Source organism: Chiloscyllium plagiosum, chromosome 19, assembly GCF_004010195.1.
Source record: "Chiloscyllium plagiosum isolate BGI_BamShark_2017 chromosome 19, ASM401019v2, whole genome shotgun sequence".
In the NCBI taxonomy this organism is placed as follows: domain Eukaryota; kingdom Metazoa; phylum Chordata; class Chondrichthyes; order Orectolobiformes; family Hemiscylliidae; genus Chiloscyllium; species Chiloscyllium plagiosum.
Genome location: NC_057728.1, coordinates 49,180,237 through 49,192,858, shown reverse-complemented (window position 1 = coordinate 49,192,858; position 12,622 = coordinate 49,180,237). Strand labels below are relative to the sequence as shown.

At 40.8% G+C, this 12,622-nt stretch overlaps 1 protein-coding gene across 8 annotated transcripts in view; it reads right to left on the bottom strand.

Moving 5' to 3' along the window:
- LOC122559775 (GAS2-like protein 3) overlaps positions 1-12,622 on the bottom strand; it is a 74,564-nt gene that overhangs the window by 43,284 nt on the left and 18,658 nt on the right. The window contains exon 3 of one of the 8 annotated variants that reach the window (XM_043709779.1): positions 10,894-10,957. The gene's annotated coding sequence lies outside the window, so the exon portion shown is untranslated. The other 7 variants (XM_043709780.1, XM_043709783.1, XM_043709777.1 and 4 more) reach the window with 7 other exon arrangements.

Sequence of the window (12,622 nt, the reverse complement as noted above, 5' to 3'; positions counted from 1 at the left end):
CTAACTTTGTACACCCCAGTCCAACACCAGCACCTCCAAATCATAACATCCTCAAATCTTCTCTGAACCCTTTCAAGTTTCACCCTGAACCTCTCACTAATTTTCATTAGCCAAAGAAACATTAACCTTGCACAGGCATTTAACAAATTCAGGATCATTCCCCTGAAAATTATCAAGGAAAATTAAGTGTATTTTGAAGATCTCAGCCATGCAGAAAACAAAAGCATTCGACTTACAGAAGAGACAGCCCAGAAACAGACAACTAGCCTATTGGTCTATGGCAGAATACATGATCTACATAAGCATCCTCCATTCCAGTTTCATCTCACCCCATCAACATTCTCTCCTGTATTAAATCCAATGTTTAAGTGAGATAGATTTTTGATTGACAAGTGAGGCAAGGTTTCTGAGATGCAGGTATGAAAGTGGAGTTGAGGCCACAATCAGATCAATCATGAATAGTGCAGCAAGCTACAAAGGCTAACTGGCCTAGTCCTGCTCTCATCACTAAATCTAAAATAGCTATGATCTTGAAATATACAGTGGTAAACTTCTATGAATTTGACAATACCAAGAGCTGAGTATTCATGTGCAATTGAATGCATGCCATGGATTCAACTTTATAATCCTCACTTTAAAGCCTAGAAATTCACCATGGCCTGTGAAATCTCCATCATGAAGTATTGAGGAAGAGTCTTACATTCACAAATCAACTCAATGTCCCAAAAAAAAGTAGAAAATAGTCAGAGTGGACCATTTGCCTCTTCAAGCCTACTCTGCTGTTCAATATGATCGTAGCTAGTCATCCATCTCAGTAGCCTGTACCAGCTTTCTCCCCACATCTTTGGATCTTAGCCCTAAGAACCCATATATATGATCCCTTCTTAAATATTCAACATTTTGGCCTCAATCACTGTTAGAGAATTCTACACACACTCCACTCTCTGGGTGAAGAAATCTTCCTATCTCCATCCTAAATAGATTGTACACCCTGTATCTTCAGACTGTGCCCCTGGCTCTGAACTTCCAGGTCAATCGGAACATGTTTTTTTGCATTTACCCTATCTTGTCTTGTTAGACTTTTATAGGTTTCCATCAAATCCCATCTCATTCTTCAAAACACCAATGAATATTGCCCTTACCAATCAAATCTCTCTTCATACGTCAGTACTGCCATACGAGGAGTCAGCCTGGTAAACCTTTGTTGCACTCCCTCCATAGCCAAAACATCCTTTCTCAAATAAGGAGACCAAAACTCCACACAGTACTCAAAGTCTGGGCTCACCAATGCCAAAAAACAATTGGCTGTATAGTCACTATTGCAATGTGGGAAGTATCATCTCACCCGCATATAGCGAGCTCTTACAACCAACAACCTGTTTTCGTGACCTTGTCTGAGGGATAAAATAAGGTGCAAGATAACATGGAAAATACACCACCTCCTCTTCTAAAGGAGTGGCATGGAACCTTTAACCACCAACTAAGAGGGCAGGCAAGGTCACACCTGAAAGACAGCACCTCCAAAAGTGCCACATTCTGACATCACTGAACTAAAAAGTGTCAGTCTGCACTTTGTACTCAATTTTATGAAAACACTTGAACCCCATTGCATTCAGTTAGATGAGTGCTACCCACTGAGCTAAGGCGGACAATAGAGCACATCCTGGGTCTAAACCCATCAATACAGCTCACAATATCTCACATCATTGAAAACATTCACCAAAATGCATGTAAATATCAGGGGAATTTATATTTGTGAATGTTGAAATTATGAAAAATAGAAATTAATATTTCTGTACTACACTGCACCACACACAATACAACAAACTTGAAGTAAATTAGATTCTCCCAACTTGCCTGGATCAATGCAGTTCCAACAACATAAGATGCTTGGCACCATCCAGAACAAAGCTGCTCGCTTGATTAGCACCACATCCATAAGCATCCACTCCCTCCACTAATGTTCAGTAGCAGTCGTGTGTACAATCTACAAGATGCACTGCAGGAATTCACCAAAGATCCTTCCACAGCACCTTCCAAACCCACGACCATCTAAAAGTAAAGGGCAGCAGGGCTTTCAACCACAACCTCTGACTCAAGAGAGGGAAACTGCTCCTCATTGAGCCAGCATGCCACTTATGATTACAACACGTGTTTATTTTCATTCCTATCCCAATAGACAAACATTATATGCCCTTGAACAATTCTGTCTTTTGTCACATTAGATTGGGAGTGGTTAGGCTACAGGCAAATTTGTTGTTGCACGGACGAACAAACGTGACTCATTTTTGTAATGACGACAACCAGAAGAATGTTCAAGTTCCTTTTTTCAAAAATAAATTCTTAGCTGTTTGAAAAGGAGAAAGATCCAAGTGCACAAAACTGAAGAACAGAACAAAGTGTATGTGCCTTGATACATGCTTAAGGAAACAAGTCTTTCTGCATGGATTAATTGAAATCTGGAACTTTTTGCACTGATTAGTGTTATATTCTCATTGGTTTGTTCAAATCCCTCCATGACCTCAGCCCTCCTGTCAGTAACTTCATGCCCTGCAAGCTAAGGTATTTGCATTCTACCAATTTTGACTGCTGGAGGATGCCTGACTTCAATCACTCCAAAATTAGCAGCTGCACTTTAATTGCCTGAACCCTAAACATTCAAATTCCCTGTCCACCTCTCTCTCCCCTCTTTAGAGATTTTAAATCTACTTCATTAATCTGGCCAAACAGCTCGTACAGTTTTGTTTTTAAAAGACAGACTTTCCCTGTAAACTAATCTGTTCAATATAATACACAGGAGTGAAGGGACAAAAGCGTTTTAAAAAACAAAAACAGCAAAAGACAATTTCCATTTGATCCTGGACTATACACAATGAACTTAGTTAATTTTTGATTTATTGGCAGCCATATACAACAGTGAACACTGAACAGGAGGCATGACTGAAACTTGGCAAGAACTGAAATGCTATTGCATCACGTAAACCTGACTGCGATAATTTTGTGTTGTGTTTAGTAACCATTAATGGGTACAGAATGCCCAATTAACAAAATATGCCTGCTTGGCACATCACAGTACATGGTCTGTCACAGCATTTAACAGTACAAAAGTACTCAAGTATTTAACAAAGACTGTACCTTGCAATTCGCAGGAAAGGTCTGCAGCATGATTTTCCAACTCACAAATCCAGACTTTGAATAGCAATTAACCTCTGAATGAGATCACCCAACATTCACTTATCAACTGATGTGCTGTAGCCTTAAAGGGATATGCCTGCATACAGGCAATCGAACACTGTCCTTATTCAAAAAGATTTGAAGTTTTCAAATTCCCTATCCTACATAGCTCTGCATGCTCAGTTGTTGCATATATTTAGTACTGAGATCAATGGATTTTGAACACTGAAGGAATTTGGAGATATAGGAATGAGACAGGAAGGCGGATTCAGGCAGCTCATTATCTTGAACTTATCAAATGGTGAAGCAAGGGGTCTCGTGGTCTCTTCCAGCCCCTACTTTTTCTATTCCAAAACAACACTGCATCTTGCATCTGTATTTGGGGCAAGACTGGCTCATTGCTCAGAGACATGACTCCAGTGGTTATTGGAATTTAAATTTCAACTAATACATTGCAGATTTAATTTAAAGCCAATCTGAATCCATCAGTAATGGCAGATAGAAATGACTCAGATGTTTACAAGAACCTGGTCCATTAATGCACTTTAACGAAAGAAAACTGCTGACCTTACCTAATCTGACTACCTGTGACTTCACACTCTCAACACTGATTACTCCTAAACGCACTCAAATGACCGAGCAAACTACTCCATTCAAATGCAACTGGGGATGAGCAACAAATATTGGCCTTGCCAGTGACTCTCTCATTCCATGAAAGAAAGAAAATAACTTCATTCCTTTAAAACGGTAAAAACCCCAATGTTCTTCATAGGTGCCTAATCAGAAATAGTTTGACGCCAAGGCACAAAAGTAGACTGTTAGTTCAAGTGACCAAAAGCTGGGGAAGAGAGTATAAAAGGGGTAAAGCTTCACAAGTGATGATCTGGGGTCAGAGTGAAAGAGGACTTTCTGTTCATTCTAAAATCCACATGGTTTACCCCACTGCATTCAAAAGGCAGTCACAACACAAGCACCTTTTAAGTAGCTTTATATTTCAAATGCAAGGTATTGATTTGAGGAACCCAAGTTTGGGAACTTGAGTTAGTAGAGGTAACTTTGTCTATTATGACATCATCAACTGAAAAGGTGAAACTTAAGAAATTTAAAATATCACAGAGGATAGCAGATGTAAAAATATTTAGACAGATTTACAGCACTCAAAGGCACAAACTTAATTGCACTAACAGGGCATGGATAGGCACTAGAATGCAATTTTAACATTCATTTAAAATATGAGCTAACTTTGTCTATTATGACATCATCAACTGAAAAGGTGAAACTTAAGAAATTTAAAATATCACAGAGGATAGCAGATGTAAAAATATTGACAGATTTACAGCACTCAAAGCCACAAACTTAATTGCACTAATAGGGCATGGATAGGCACTAGAATGCAATTTTAACATTCATTTAAAATATAATGTTTCGCTGCTTGATACAATTATCCCCTGCCCAGCCTTTGTGCAGCTTCATCTTCACCATTAGACCTTTCCCCATACCCCCCAGCCTTGCCCAGTAAAAGCCCATCCATCCCTTCTCACCCCTTGCTCCCAATGTCACTATTATCCACTTGTTACCTGTTCTTCAGTGTTTTAAATTCACAAATCCATGATAACAAGGCTCAACCTCACCTTTCTTTTCTCTATCCTACATTCCAGCTCCTAAATCTGTGCCAGCTCAAACACAATTGCCCTGATTGGCATCACCCAGTGTTGGAGTTTCACTACAACTTCAATCCCACAAGTAATAGATTGGAAATTTCAACACTTGAGTACCTACTCCCCACCCAGGCATATCCACAGCAGTCCTCCATCCCTTATACCCCTCTAACCCTCTGCATTCCTAACCCCTCTAGCCATCTTATAAACTCCCCTGTACCCCATCTAGCCCCTGGATCCTCATTATCCTACTGCAATTCTCCTGCATTCAATCTGTAAACCTTATACCCTCCCTGCACTTGCTTTAAACCCCTGTATCATCCCATACGCACTCTACCCTCCTCTACCTCCCTTTTATGCCTTCAAATCACTTTGTACTTGTTTTTACCAAACTTATATCTCCCCCGTATCTGCTACAACCCTCCCCATATCCACATTAATCCCCAAATAACCTCACCATACGCATATTAATCGCCAAATCACCTCACTATATCCACGTTAACCCCCATACGACTTCTCTGTATTCACTAAACCCTGTGTACCTTCCTACATATCCATTTCCGACCACCTGCTGCTCTCCGCCGTACCATCCTGAACCCCACAGGTAACTTCACTTGTTGCGTTTATAGTAACTCCTTCCCGGGGAGCGGCAGAAACTTTGTCTCTAAAATGTAACGAGAGAAAGAGACAAAGTATCACCTGAAGATCCGCCAGTGGCCGCGCTCCCCGGCTCCTCCAGGGTCCTGCTGTCCTCCCGCCCTACTCCGGACTGGATAATCCCTCACTACCCACCTCCTGTCAGTTTGCGCTGGGCTCGACTCCGCCAGGGTCCTCCCTCCCACGCACCTCATTCATTGTTGAACCGCCCTTGATCCGGCAGAAAGCGCTATTCGAATTAGCCAATAACAACGCGAGCTTCGGCGAGTGGGTGTGGTTTATAGAGGGGGCGGGGCATCATTGAAAGAAGGCAGTGTCTGCACTTTTCCAAAACTGTCACGAGGGATTCTAAAGTACACATACTGCACAAATACACTTTACTTTTAGACGCCAATTATTACTGTTTGTCTTGTAAGCACATATAAATTATGATAGGAGTATTCTGTAAAGTCATCAGGCAAATTTAAACTCCAATGACTTGGGTATATAAATATCAGGAGCAAGTTAAACAGGTATGTGACAATAAAATCTGAATCCAAAAATCTAAATCTTGGGAAGTCACAATTCAGACCACACCTAGAACCCACACCATTGGCGGAGGCAGGATATAAAGTGTTCGAGCTCCTCCTCCATTTGCTTCTGATCACCAGGTCTGCCGCATCTTTATTATCATTTTTTAACATCAAAATTCACCCTACCTTCTTTTGATGGCTTTAGGGAAGGAGACTGTGCTGCAGTGGAGAATGCGGTGTAGCACAACCACCTGATGAAGGAGCAGCACTCCAAAAGCTAGTGTTTCCAATTAAACCTGTTGGATTATAACCTGATGTTGTGTGATTTTTAACTTTGTACAGCCCAGTCCAACATTGGCATCTACAAATCATAGATCCAGCCGTTCCTCGTGGCTACATTCCCTTGGGTCCTACGATGGGTTGCGCTGCTTTGGCGGCCGTTCAACGGTATTGTGGGTCCAGATTAGAGTGGTGCTGGAAAAGCACAGCAGTTCAGGCAGTATTCCTGATGAAGGGCTTTTCCCCGAAACGTCGATTTTACTGCTCCTCGGTTGCTGCCTGAACTGCTGTGCTTTTTCAGCACCACTCTAATCTAGACTCTGGTTTCTAGCATCTGCAGTCATTGTTTTTACCTAGTATTGAGGGTCCAACCTGGCCTGGGATTTCTTGCGGCGGCTTGTTCGGCACCATGGTGAGTTCAGCCAGGGATTTATTGAGGTGGTGGGTTTCCTCGACCTCAGGGATCATGGAGCCGTGTATTGAACTAAGATGGACTTTGTCTTAATGTTTTTTTTAAATAAATATAATTTGTTATTACAATGGTGCCAGACTATGACGACTTAAACACCTTTCACCGTATTTTTTTGTAAAAACTACAAGTGACAATAAATTACTATTCTATAAATTGCTAATTGCTATTCTATTCATTTTGGTCCCTTTATCCAAGGAAAGATATACTGGCATTGGAGAGTCCAGAGGAGGTTCACAAGGATGATCAGGAGTAGGGAGGACTTTTCAGAAGAGGGTTAAAATATTGACATCATTGGAGTCTAGAAGAGCGAGAGGCAAATTTATTGAAATATATAAGATTCTTGGGGATACTTGACAGGGTCGATGTGTCGAAGATGGTTCCCCTAGTGGGAGAGTCTAGGACCAAACTAACTAATCTCAGAAGTGGTTGTCCATTTAAAACAGAGACAATGAAGATCTTAGAGTCATAGATTCATAGAGGGTTGCAGTACATAAAAGGTCCTACAGCCCATCAAGACTGCATGGGTCAAAAACAACCAGTTGACTACCATAGTTCCATTTCTGAGACTTGGCCCATAGTCCTGTATGCCTTGGCATCTCAAGTGTTCCTCTAAATACTTAAATGTTATGAGGATTCCTGCCATTACCATCCTTTTGGACAGTGAATTCCAAGTTCACTTGATAGCCAAGTTCGGTACCCTTGGGGATGGCTTCAACAGGGACCTTGGGTTCATGTCATACTACAAGTGACCCCCACTGCACTACACACACACATACAGACCAATATACTCACGGAGACCCTCTCTCATAAACTCACACATACACTCATACGAACCCTCTCACAGACCTATACCTCTCACTCACACTCACACAAATATACACACTCTCTCGCAGACACTCATATTCCCCCCACGGACACACCCACATACACACACATATAGAGGTTTGTGGGGTGAATTTGTACTTGCAGAATTACATTTTATTTTGCTCAAAAACTGCATGAATCCATGTAAGATTCTGTAAATCACTTTTTTCATTTAGAAACAGTCTGAACATTGGCCTCACATAGGACATCTCACACCTTCAATGCATTATCTGGGCCAACATGGCACCTATTGTTAAAGTTCACTTGAGAATGTAACTTCAAAAAAGTTCTGGGCTTCACATATGAAAGAACTGAAACCAACATGGTCATTCTAAAAGATGAGATACTTAACAAACAATCCATGTCTTTTTCAAGATATAATTTCAGTTACATCACACTGTAAACGTATGCTATAAATGGGCGGCACAGTGACACAGTGGTTAGCACTGCTGCCTCACAGCGCCAGAGACCCGGGTTCATTTCCCGCCTCAGGCGACTGACTGTGTGGAGTTTGTACGTTCTCCCCATGTCTGCATGGGTTTCCTCCGGGTGCTCCGGTTTCCTCCCACAGTCCAAAGATGTGCAGGTCAGGTGAATTGGCCATGCTAAATTGCCCATAGTGTTAGGTAAGGGGTAAATGTAGGGGTATGGGTGGGTTGCGCTTCGGCGGGTCGGTGTGGACTTGTTGGGCCGAAGGGCCTGTTTCCACACTGTAATGTAATGTAATGTAATTCTGTGTCCTACAATCTTATACTCCACAACCACCTGATGAAGGAGCAGCATTCCGAAAGCTAGTGCTTCCAAATCAACCTGTTGGACTATAACCTAGTGTTATGTGATTTTTAACTTCAAATAAACCTGTTAGATTATAACCTGGTGTTGTGTGATTTTTTTGATTTTGTCCACCCCAGTCCAACGACGGCACCTCCACATAAGAAAACACCAGATTTGAATTCAGAAGCAAGTTTTAGGTTTGTCCTCTAGCAAGAACTCAGGGCAGTTCACAGAAGCTTACTCCATCAGAAGTATGTAGTGTTTGAGAGAGGCTTGGAAAGTTTAGACAGAAATCTCCAAATTATTAGAATTGAGAAAGATTAGGGGCCCTCAGCTTTGTGAAAAGGTCGTGACAGCAGACTCACTAAATCGTGTCTACAATCCCCTGGAAAGATCCTGGAAGGAGTCAGGTAAGTGGGTGGCACAGTGGTTCAGTGGTTAGCACTGCTGCCTCACAGCACCACTATCCCAGGTTTGTTTCCAGCCTCGGGCGACTATCTGTGTGGAGTTTGCACGTTCTCCCTGTGTCTGTATGGGTTTCCTCCAAGTGCTCAGGTTTCCTCCCACAGTCCAAAATGTGCAGGTCAGGTGAATTGGCCATGCTAAATTGCCTATTGTGTTAGGTGCATTAATCAGAGGGAAATGGGTCTGGGTTTCTTCAGAGGGTGGGTGTGGACTTGTTGGGCTGAAGGGCCTGTTTCCACATTGTAGGGAATCTAATCAAAAAAATAGAAACATAATAAGATAGGGGAGTAGGGAGAGACTTGGGAAATGTTGAACTTGTGTTAAGATCTAATGCTCATAACTTAGTTGCTTGTTTTCTTCTGTGGAATAGACCTATGTTCTATTGTTTAAAAACATGTGCAGCCTTATGCAAATATTTTTCAGTGACTATCCACCATATTAATTAAGAAAAAACAAATTGAACATACGGTCTATCAAGCTAGGTTTCATTCTGGAATTTGACTTGTCCAGTGATACTATCATAATAATGTGAACAAACACCTTCTCATCTGGTTCTGTGGCAGTTAGTGTTAAGGGATTCTTTAAGGGATTTTGGGATTTTTTTACATTAAAGGAATATAAGTTGATGTTATTGTTGTAATGCTCTGGTTGAGTATCTTATGATGTGTAGTAAGTGAAATGCATCATATAAATGTGAACTGTTTTTGTTTACATTGACTAAATGTACTGTTTCATGACAGGGTTCACATTCACAATTATGATTTTAAGCAGAAACTTGAGCCTTAGCATCAGTTATTAAAATCAGCACAATTCCAGATTCAAAACTCTGTCCAAAGTGGAAAGTCTACCCCATGCTGACAGTCATGAACTTGCACTTATTTTTACAACATTTTCAATTCTATCATTTATTATATGTGCCTGATTACTCCCAGGTAACACAGCAACAAATGTAAGGTATGTAGACTAATAAGTTCTTTTGTCCTAATACAAAGCAACTTACTTCAAGAAATACCTGTGAATTAATCCTTTATTCACTACTGTACACTTATTTCCACAAATACCTTCCTGATCAAGGTATCAAGTTTTTATGGTATTGTACATTAATTTAATTGTTATATAGAGTGAATAACAATTGGGTTTCCTGAAAAACATATCAACAAGTTATGAACATGAACTACAATGCTTCCAGTTATAAAATTGATATCCTTTGATCCTTTGAACCACAAAATCGTCAGAATGGTTACAACGTTTGTGAGAAGATTTGTAGCTCGGGTGCTCGTTGTTGTGGTTCTGTTCGCCTCGCTGGGAATTTGTGTTGCAGACGTTTCGTCCCCTGTCTAGGTGACATCCTCAGTGCTTGGGAGCCTCTTGTGAAGCGCTTCTGTGATCTTTCCTCCGCCATTTGTAGTGGTTTGGATCTGCTGCTTCCGGTTGTCAGTTCCAGCTATCCGTTGCAGTGGTCGGTATATTGGGTCCAGGTCGATGTGCTTATTGATTGAATCTGTGGATGAGTGCCATGCCTCTAGGAATTCCCTGACTGTTCCTAGAGGCATGGTACTCATCCACAGATTCAATCAATAAGCACATCGACCTGGACCCAATATACCGACCACTGCAACAGACAGCTGGAACTGACAACCGGAAGCAGCAGATTCAAACCACTACAAATGGTGGAGGAAAGATCTCAGAAGCGCTTCACAGGAGGCTCCCAAGCACTCTGGATGTCACCGAGACAGGGGACGAAACGTCTGCAACACAAATTCCCAGCTCGGTGAACAGAACCACAAGAATGGTTACATAAAACAGTTCTATCATTTACATAAGTGACCCACTACTACAAGTCACAATTTAATATCTGATTAATTGCCACATTAAGGAAAAGTCTTCATGTGACAAGATTTCTGAGATTGCTATTCACAGTGAAATTGTGTGGAATACTTTTCAATTTGCCTTAAATACCAAGCCACAGAACTCTTCCAGCTGCAATTTAATTTCAGCAAGCAACTAAAAAACTTTGAAGTACAAAGGAATAACTAACCTTTCCATAGTGCCTTTCAGAAACTCAAATGTCCCCAAGTACTTGATAGTCAATGCAGGAATTTCTGAAATATAGTCATCGTTACAATGTCAGACATACTGAAGTAGTATAAATGTAGTAGAAATGGATGTGTGGTCTGATCATTTTTCCAACATATAAGGTGTGCACATGATTCAGTGCAATGGGCTCACTTGCCTGCCTGCACTGGCATTTGGCTCATAATTAAATGGCTGGGAACCAATTTTTTTGCTTCTTCAGGTCAGTTGTATCAGCTTTCAATAGACAAGAAATATGTATTGACCGAGACGCTGAAGTGTTTTGTATATTGTGTACAGTATTGGTTGCATATTTAAGAAAGTATGTCAATGAGTTAGAGGCAGTTCAGAGAAGGTTTACTGGACAAATATGTGGAATGGGAGGGAGATCTTATGAGGAAAGGTTGATCTGTACTTGATGGAATTTAGAAGGATGAAGGGGGTTTCATCCTGAAACTTGCAGGATACAGAGAACCCTGGATAGACTGGATGTGAAGAAGATATTTCCACTAGTTGGTGAGACTAGGACCCTTGAGCACAGAATCAGAGGGAAGGAATGACCCTTTAAAACTGAAATGAGAAGGAATTCCTTCAGCCAGCCGATGGTGAATCTGTGGAACTCATTGTCACAGAAAGCTGTGGAGACCAAGTCATTGAATGTATTTAATACAGAGATAGACAGGTTCTTGATAAGTAAAGGGCTCAAAAATTACAGGGAGGAGGCAGAAGAATGATCTTATTTAATTTGACTAGTATGGGAATGAATAGACATTAATCAATTATTAAACATTCCATCCCTCAAAATCATTTCTCCCTAACATTCTGCATTTGATAATTTTATTGTTGTTCAGTGATTTAACATGGTGGTTAGTCACAATGACATTCGCACAAAGGTGCAGATTTTCTTTAACAACAAGAGGATGGGTAAAAAGATCTCTAATCAAAGTTTTGTTTGTTACAGACTGTCAAGTCCAGAAACATTCCACACCTACCTCAACGTTTTAAGTTTCTATTGAAGTAACTCCTGACAAAGACTTTTCCATGGACTGTGAAGACAATTCAATGAGTCCTTTCTAATTCTGCCAGCATGAACATATGCCAATTCGGAGAGCCTAAATGTTCTCAGTTCTCACAACCTTATGAATCAATCTCTCCTGGTTTGGAAACATTACAAATTAAACACTTCCCTTGTATTAACTGACTCCCTGCATTCCTTCTAGGAGAGAAACTAAACTTGCTTGTGAACTCAACTTGTTTTTTTTTAACAGAATCTTAAAATTTGCTCAATCCTACCTTTTTCTGCAATGAAAACAGAGCTAATGTCCTTAATTATTTATCTTATCTGGCACAAATCGAACAGTTATATGTCTTTCCATTAACACCACAGTGATCTGCGGTCAACTGCTTTATAACAAATGCTCAATTGAAGTCACTGTCCCAAAGGATTTTCTGACCCTTTTTTAGTAAAAAATAGAAAACCCTTCACACAGGATGTAGGTTTGCTCGCTGAGCTGGAAGGTTCATTTCCAGATGTTTCGTCACCCTACAAGGTAACATCTTCAGTGGGTATCTGGGTGAAGCACTGTTGATAATTCCTGCTTTCTATTTCTCTGTTTGAGTTTCTTTGGGTTGGTGATGTCATTTCCGGTGGTGATGTCATTTTCTGTTCTTTTTCTCGGACTGGTAGATCCCAT